Genomic DNA, 6,017 nt, shown 5'->3' with positions numbered 1-6,017 from the left:
GCAAGATCCCGGTGTGTGCACATGTGCTGCTAATTATCCCACTACCTGGGGACTTCCCTGCTGAGGCTGCTCTGATATCCCCCTTGCACAGGCAGCAAATGCCACCCACTGGTCCCTGGGTGCCAGCTGGGAGCTCCTCTTGGCTGCAGCATATTCCATAACCATAACAGAACCACAGCTGGGCATGGGGGCAGTGCCAAGACCCAAGCGGGGTGATGTTGTGCCCCACACTGCTGGAGACCAAATCCTGCATCTCCCTGGCTTCAGTCCACACCATCCTTGGCCTTCTCCAGCCCAGCATCATGTCCACCCCCATTGAGACAGAGCCCAACCTGCTATTGCTGCTGCCGTTGCCCTCCCCATTTTACCCCAAGATGATCTTCCTTCAGTCCTGCAGCTAAACCTCCTTCTCAGGATCCATGCACCCCAGTCCTGTGCACTGCTCCACTTCCCTCCTGCACCCTAGCAGCTCTCCCACAGCTGGCCTAGCCTCCCCACCTAGATCCTTGCTGCGAGCCAGCCCCAACCCATGTTTCAGGGTGGGATGCAGGATGCCCAGTGATCAGGGCAGCAGCACACATGAGCATGTGAGCCCAAGCAAGAATGGGGGGATGAACTGAAATTTAGGGAAGGTAAGAGACCCAGCACCAGATCTGTTTTGCCCCAGTCCTGTGCAGAGCTGCAGGGAGGACACCTCTCACCCTTGGCTGGCCAAAGAGGCTTTCTCCAAGGCAGAAAGGAGATGCACACAAGGGGCAGGGTTACAGCTGGTCCCAGCCCTCTGGGATTTACTAGTCTGGTGTGGGAAGGGCCTGGAAGCATTTCTTATTAAGACAGAGTCTACAGAGCAAGGATGGGTGAGGCAGGGTGCCCCCAAACCAGCTCCCTGCTTGCTGTCCGCTCCTCCACTAACATTCAGCCCCTCCACGGTCAGGTCTCCACATGGCTTCAGGTACATCTCCCCATGGTCACCACAAATGACCCCAGCTCCAGCTTGCCAAGGAGCCTCCATTTCTCCCTGCCCTGAGCTGCTCCCCATGAAGCTGGGGGACAGCCACCAGGACACCTTTTTGGGGCCAGGACATGGCTCGGTGGTGCAGGGGTGGAGAGCAGCATTGCACCCCGAGGTCTTAGCACTGAGCACCTTCCTCCTCCCCACAGAGCCATGGGGGTGCTGATGTCCAGGCAGCAGACAGTGAAGAAGGTGCAGAAGGTCAGCTTGGCTGTGTCGGCCTTTAAGGACGGGCTGTGGGAGCAGCCATTGACACAGTGGCAGTCAGAGGTGGGGGGCATGCACTGGGGGACCCTGGAGCAGGTGGTGCAGGAGGGAGAGGAGGAGGCATTGGCAGGGCCCTCCCAGCCAGAGGAGAACAGCACCAGCAAGGCAGCCTGGGAACAGCTGCTGAATGGCCGGGGCTTAGAGACGGAGGAGTTTGACTGAGCCAACAGGTTGACACCACTCACCTTCATCCAGCCCAAGCAGGAGCTGCATGATGACGAGCCCCCAGACATCAGCCTGGAGCAGCAGGAGCAGGTGAGCAGCTGGAGCACAGGGATGGGGCTGGAGATGCTCAGGGGAGAGCTCGGGAAATGTGGAAGTGTACCTGGTACCTGCCAGGCAGATAGCCTCCACAGGCACAGCAAAGCTCCACAGAGATGGTTCAGTGGGGCAGGGGGCCAGGGGCTGGGCTGGGCAGATGGAGATGCCATGCAACTGGTCAGACATGCCCTGGGAGGGACCCCAGGGTGTCTTGGAGAGGAGAGGTCACTTCTAGGCACAGACAGCTCCAGCTTTGGGGGATAGAGAAGGACCGTCTGATCTATGTGTTTGTCAGCCTACAGCCAGACAGCCTACAACTCAACCCGTCCATCCACACCTGAGACCCTTACAGCCCAGCCCATCTACAACCCAACAGCTTATCCACTCATGCCCACAGTCCTACAGCCTACCCATCCACACCCATGACCTTACCCATCCATCCACCCACCCCTACAAGACTACACCCCAGATCACCTTACAGTTTATCCATCCACACCTACAACCAGCCAACCCACAGATCAACACTTCCATCCACCCACACTACAACCCTAAAGACCAGCCAAACTATAATCCCACAGCCCAGCCATCTACACCTACCACTCTGCACCCTAGAGAACCTACAACTCCACAGCCCCTCCAACCCTACAGCCAGACCCATCCATCCTCCTCTAACCCTAACTGGCCAGCAAGTCAGCCATGCCCCATACAACCCCACCACCCACCTATTCCCTACACCAGCCCCACACAAACCCACCCTCCCATCCCCTCTGACCCCCAATGCTCATCCCCACCTGCAAAGCACTGCCCTGACCCCCACCTTGAGAAGCCAGCCCCCTGCCAACATTGCCTCTCTGAGCAGCTGCCCATCGCTTGCCAGGTCCTCAACGACGACATGCGTGAGATCTGCGAGGTGTGGACAGCTGAGAGCCTCTTCCCCTGTCATGTCTGCAGCCGGGTGTACCACGATGGCTGCCTGCACCACATGGGCTACCTGCGGAACAACAGTGCCATGGAGGCGATAGAGATGGCACACACCAAGACAGGCTGGAGCTGCTACTACTGTGTGAGTGCCTGGGGTGGGGGACACCGGGATTCTGCTGGGTGATGGGTGCTCCCCAGGGTACTGTGCCCCTTGTGGACATGAGCAGGGTCCCATGTCGCAGCCTTTTCTGGGGGTGATGGGGGATCTGCTGCTCCCCAGCTCCTGCCACCCACCTTGGCCTGATGGGGAGCCACCAGAAGACAGGGGACAGCAGCCCTTTGCCACCTCCCCACCCCAGCAGTCAGCCCCCAGCACCTTGGTGGGGGACATGACACCAGGGGGCCCACCACTGGGCACACAAGGAGCTGTGGCAGAGCTGGAATGGCGCCTGAAGTCATGGGGCATGAAGCCACCCCACTGCAGCACTCCAGGTGACACAGAACACCGCCCCTCTCTGCGTGCCCATACCCACGTACCTTCAAGGGATCCCAGTGCCGCGGCATGGCCAAGTGCTCCCCCTACTCCGTACCTTTGCCCGATGGCTCCTCTCTGCCTCCCACCCCAGGACAACCTCAGTCTCCTGCTGATGGAGGAAGAAATGTACAGCCTGATGGAGATCCTGCGGCAGTGCAAGATCATTCCAGGTGCAGACCCTTCCCACAGCAGGTCCCGGACACAGTCCTGGCCCCCAGGCTGAATGCTGCTGCTCCAGGGTGGGAATGTTGCCATTCCCCTGCCCGGTGGGAGGTAAAAGCTCTACTAAGGCTGGCAGCTGATGGGGTCCCCGTTAGTGCAAGCAGAAGCAGGGAAGAGGAGGGATGGTGTGGGGGGGAGAATGCATGGTGCTCCCAGGGACCTGGAGAAAGGCTGGGTGCCCAAAATTGCCGTGCCTCTGAACCACCCTGCTTCGGGTCACCAGCCCCAGGTGATGCACGGGGCACCTTCAACCTCCCCGGGCCTCCCTGAGAGCTACCCCCCACTGTGGGAGGCATTGGCCTGCCAGCCTTGCACAGCCTCTGAGAAAGTGCTAGGCTTTGATGAAAAACAGGCCTTGGAAGAAAGATAAGAGGCTGTTGAGTTATGCCAAGGTGGCAGGGAAAAACAACGGACAGCTGCAACACTAAACTGTGGAAAAGTACTGAACTGCGAGAAGATGCTATCGCGAGAACAGCGCGTGAACAAGAGGGTGATTGGTCTGCACAGCACGTGTTAGAGTGGTCTTATGCCGATAGGAGAAAAGGTTGATAGCTGTCTAATTGCTGATTTGTTAACTATGAAGTAAGAGCTTTTCCGACAGCATCCGAGAGCATAAGTATGTATCATTGTAACAATAAACTCTCTCTTTCCCTCTGGATTTGTTCGGGAGTCCGTGCCTCAGTTGCCACACCCCACCATCTCCCTGCAGACCCTCCTCGCTGGGGTCTCTGGCAGGTGCTGGCAGGATGCTCCTGGGGAGGGCAAGGGCTATTGGGGAAGGCAGGTCCCCCTCCCTGGGCACTGCACAGCAAATCTGTCACCTGCAGAGCAGTTCTCTGCCCTGGACCCTGACAAGAAGGAGCACGTCAAGTGGCATGACTTCCTCTCCCACAAGTCCATCCAGCTGCTGCAGAAACTACAGCCACAGGTATAGCCACAGCACCCAGGGCCAGCACCCACAGCCGCAGCAACCATGGCTGTGGCACCCAGGGCTAGCTCCAACAGCTGGAACCCATTGCCATGTCACTCGGGGCTGGTTTCCACAGCTGGCAATCGTGGCCATGGCACACAGGGCCAGCTCCCATGGCCAGCACCCACAGCTGCAGCACCCGGGGCTGGCTACCACAGCTGGCACCCATGGCTGTGGCACGCAGAGTGGCAGACTCCCACAACATTGGGCATAGGAGCAGGGGGGTGAGCCCCTTCCCGTCTCTGCTCCCCCAGAATGCCCTGCTGTGGCTGCTGACAGCCAAGGAGCGGGAGTGGGCGCGGGTGGCCTTCCAGGCTCTTGACCAGGACAGTGATGGCTTCATCAGGGAGGGCGAGGACCACCAGTTCTGGCATGACTGGTTCCGCAAACACCAAAAGGAGACACTGTCCTGCAATGTCAGGTATGGGGGTGCCCACCTCGGGGGGTAGGGGGGGGTTCAGGGTGTGACATCCCTGCCAGGACTCCCACCACAGCCCCAGTACCCACTGAAGGGGCTTAGCATGCAAATGGGTGCCCCTCCTTTCCTGCCACCTCCCCCTCCACGGCCCTGCAGCCCTGCCCTGGCCCAGCATGTTCTCTTCCCCCCAATGCCACCATTTGAGGTGCAAGGAGGGGGGACAAAGGGCACCCTCCTCCCCCATGCAGCATCAGCTACATAGGGCCCATGTCAGAGAGCAGCCCTGCTAGTGATGCCTGCTAGCTGATGCCTGCAAGCAGTTGGTGATCATTGCTGTAAGGGGCTTCAGACGAGAATGCACCCAAGGACATACTTTTTGCATCTGTGATGGGTACATCCTGGGGAGGGCAAAGAAACCAACAGACACCTGTGGGAGCCAAAGATAAGAAAGCTGAGAAACTTTACAGACAGAGCAATGAGACAAGACGAGGCCTTATATGAAAAAAACCTCAGAGTTCATGGAAAGGACACTAAGAGACACCTCTTCAACAACCACTAGGGACCACCACAGACCACCGGAAACCCCCATGGAAGCCCCTCAGAGACCCTTCCCCAAATTTTAGTACGCTTGCGGAATGTATTAACATATGCATTAGATCCTCTGGAAATAGGTGTGTACTTCTCAGGAATTACATGAATATTCATTTCTGTTATTGTATATAATAAGTGTGCTTTTTTTCTTTCAGCATGCATGTTAGGTGGACTGATCCCCCGTGCATCCAGTGCTGCAATAAAGAATGCCCGCCTTCTAAAACTTCAAACTAAGCCTTAGTGAGTTCTTTTGAGACCGAATTTACGGTAACACTAACAGTGGCAGCAGCAAGAGCCAGGAGAAGACCCTACTGGCCATGGAGAAGGGGGAGGCCACGTAAGGCCAGGGGCGGTTTAGGGGGGCGGGTGGCACCCCCCCCCCCCCCCATTTTGGAGGAGACACTGAGGGAGCAGCAGCATCAGGAGGTAGCCAGCTGGTGGGCCTGCATCTGCCCTGCAGGCCCGTCGACTAGCCCAGCTTCCTGCAGGAGAACATTGCTTACATCCTGGCCACCCGCCCCAACAGCGCTGCCCTCCACCTGCAGCCCCTGGCCTAGACCTCTCCCGCTCCACAGTTCTATCTTGGGCTGGAAGGTCTCTCCCACTGCTGTGCTGCCACAGCAACCTGCCCTGCCCTGCCCTGCCCTGCCCTGCCCTGCCCCTCCATGGGCAGAGCTGGCCACCGATTGGCTAGCAAGGAAGGGCCCCTGCCTCCACTTCGGATTGGCCGTGAAGAGGATGGATGCCACGCTCTGATTGGCTGAGGGAGTGGGTGCAGCCCTGGGGTCTCTGATTGGTGGGGAGAAGTGGGGAGGGGCAA

General features: G+C 58.4%; 1 pseudogene; it reads left to right on the top strand.

Moving 5' to 3' along the window:
- Positions 1–1,165: 1,165 nt before the first annotated feature.
- On the top strand, positions 1,166–5,754 carry LOC141917837 (PHD finger protein 24-like; annotated as a pseudogene).
- The last annotated feature ends 263 nt before the right edge of the window (positions 5,755–6,017 follow it).

The sequence above is a fragment of the Strix aluco genome, chromosome W (genome assembly GCF_031877795.1).
Source record: "Strix aluco isolate bStrAlu1 chromosome W, bStrAlu1.hap1, whole genome shotgun sequence".
In the NCBI taxonomy this organism is placed as follows: domain Eukaryota; kingdom Metazoa; phylum Chordata; class Aves; order Strigiformes; family Strigidae; genus Strix; species Strix aluco.
This window is presented reverse-complemented; position numbering and strand designations above follow the sequence as displayed.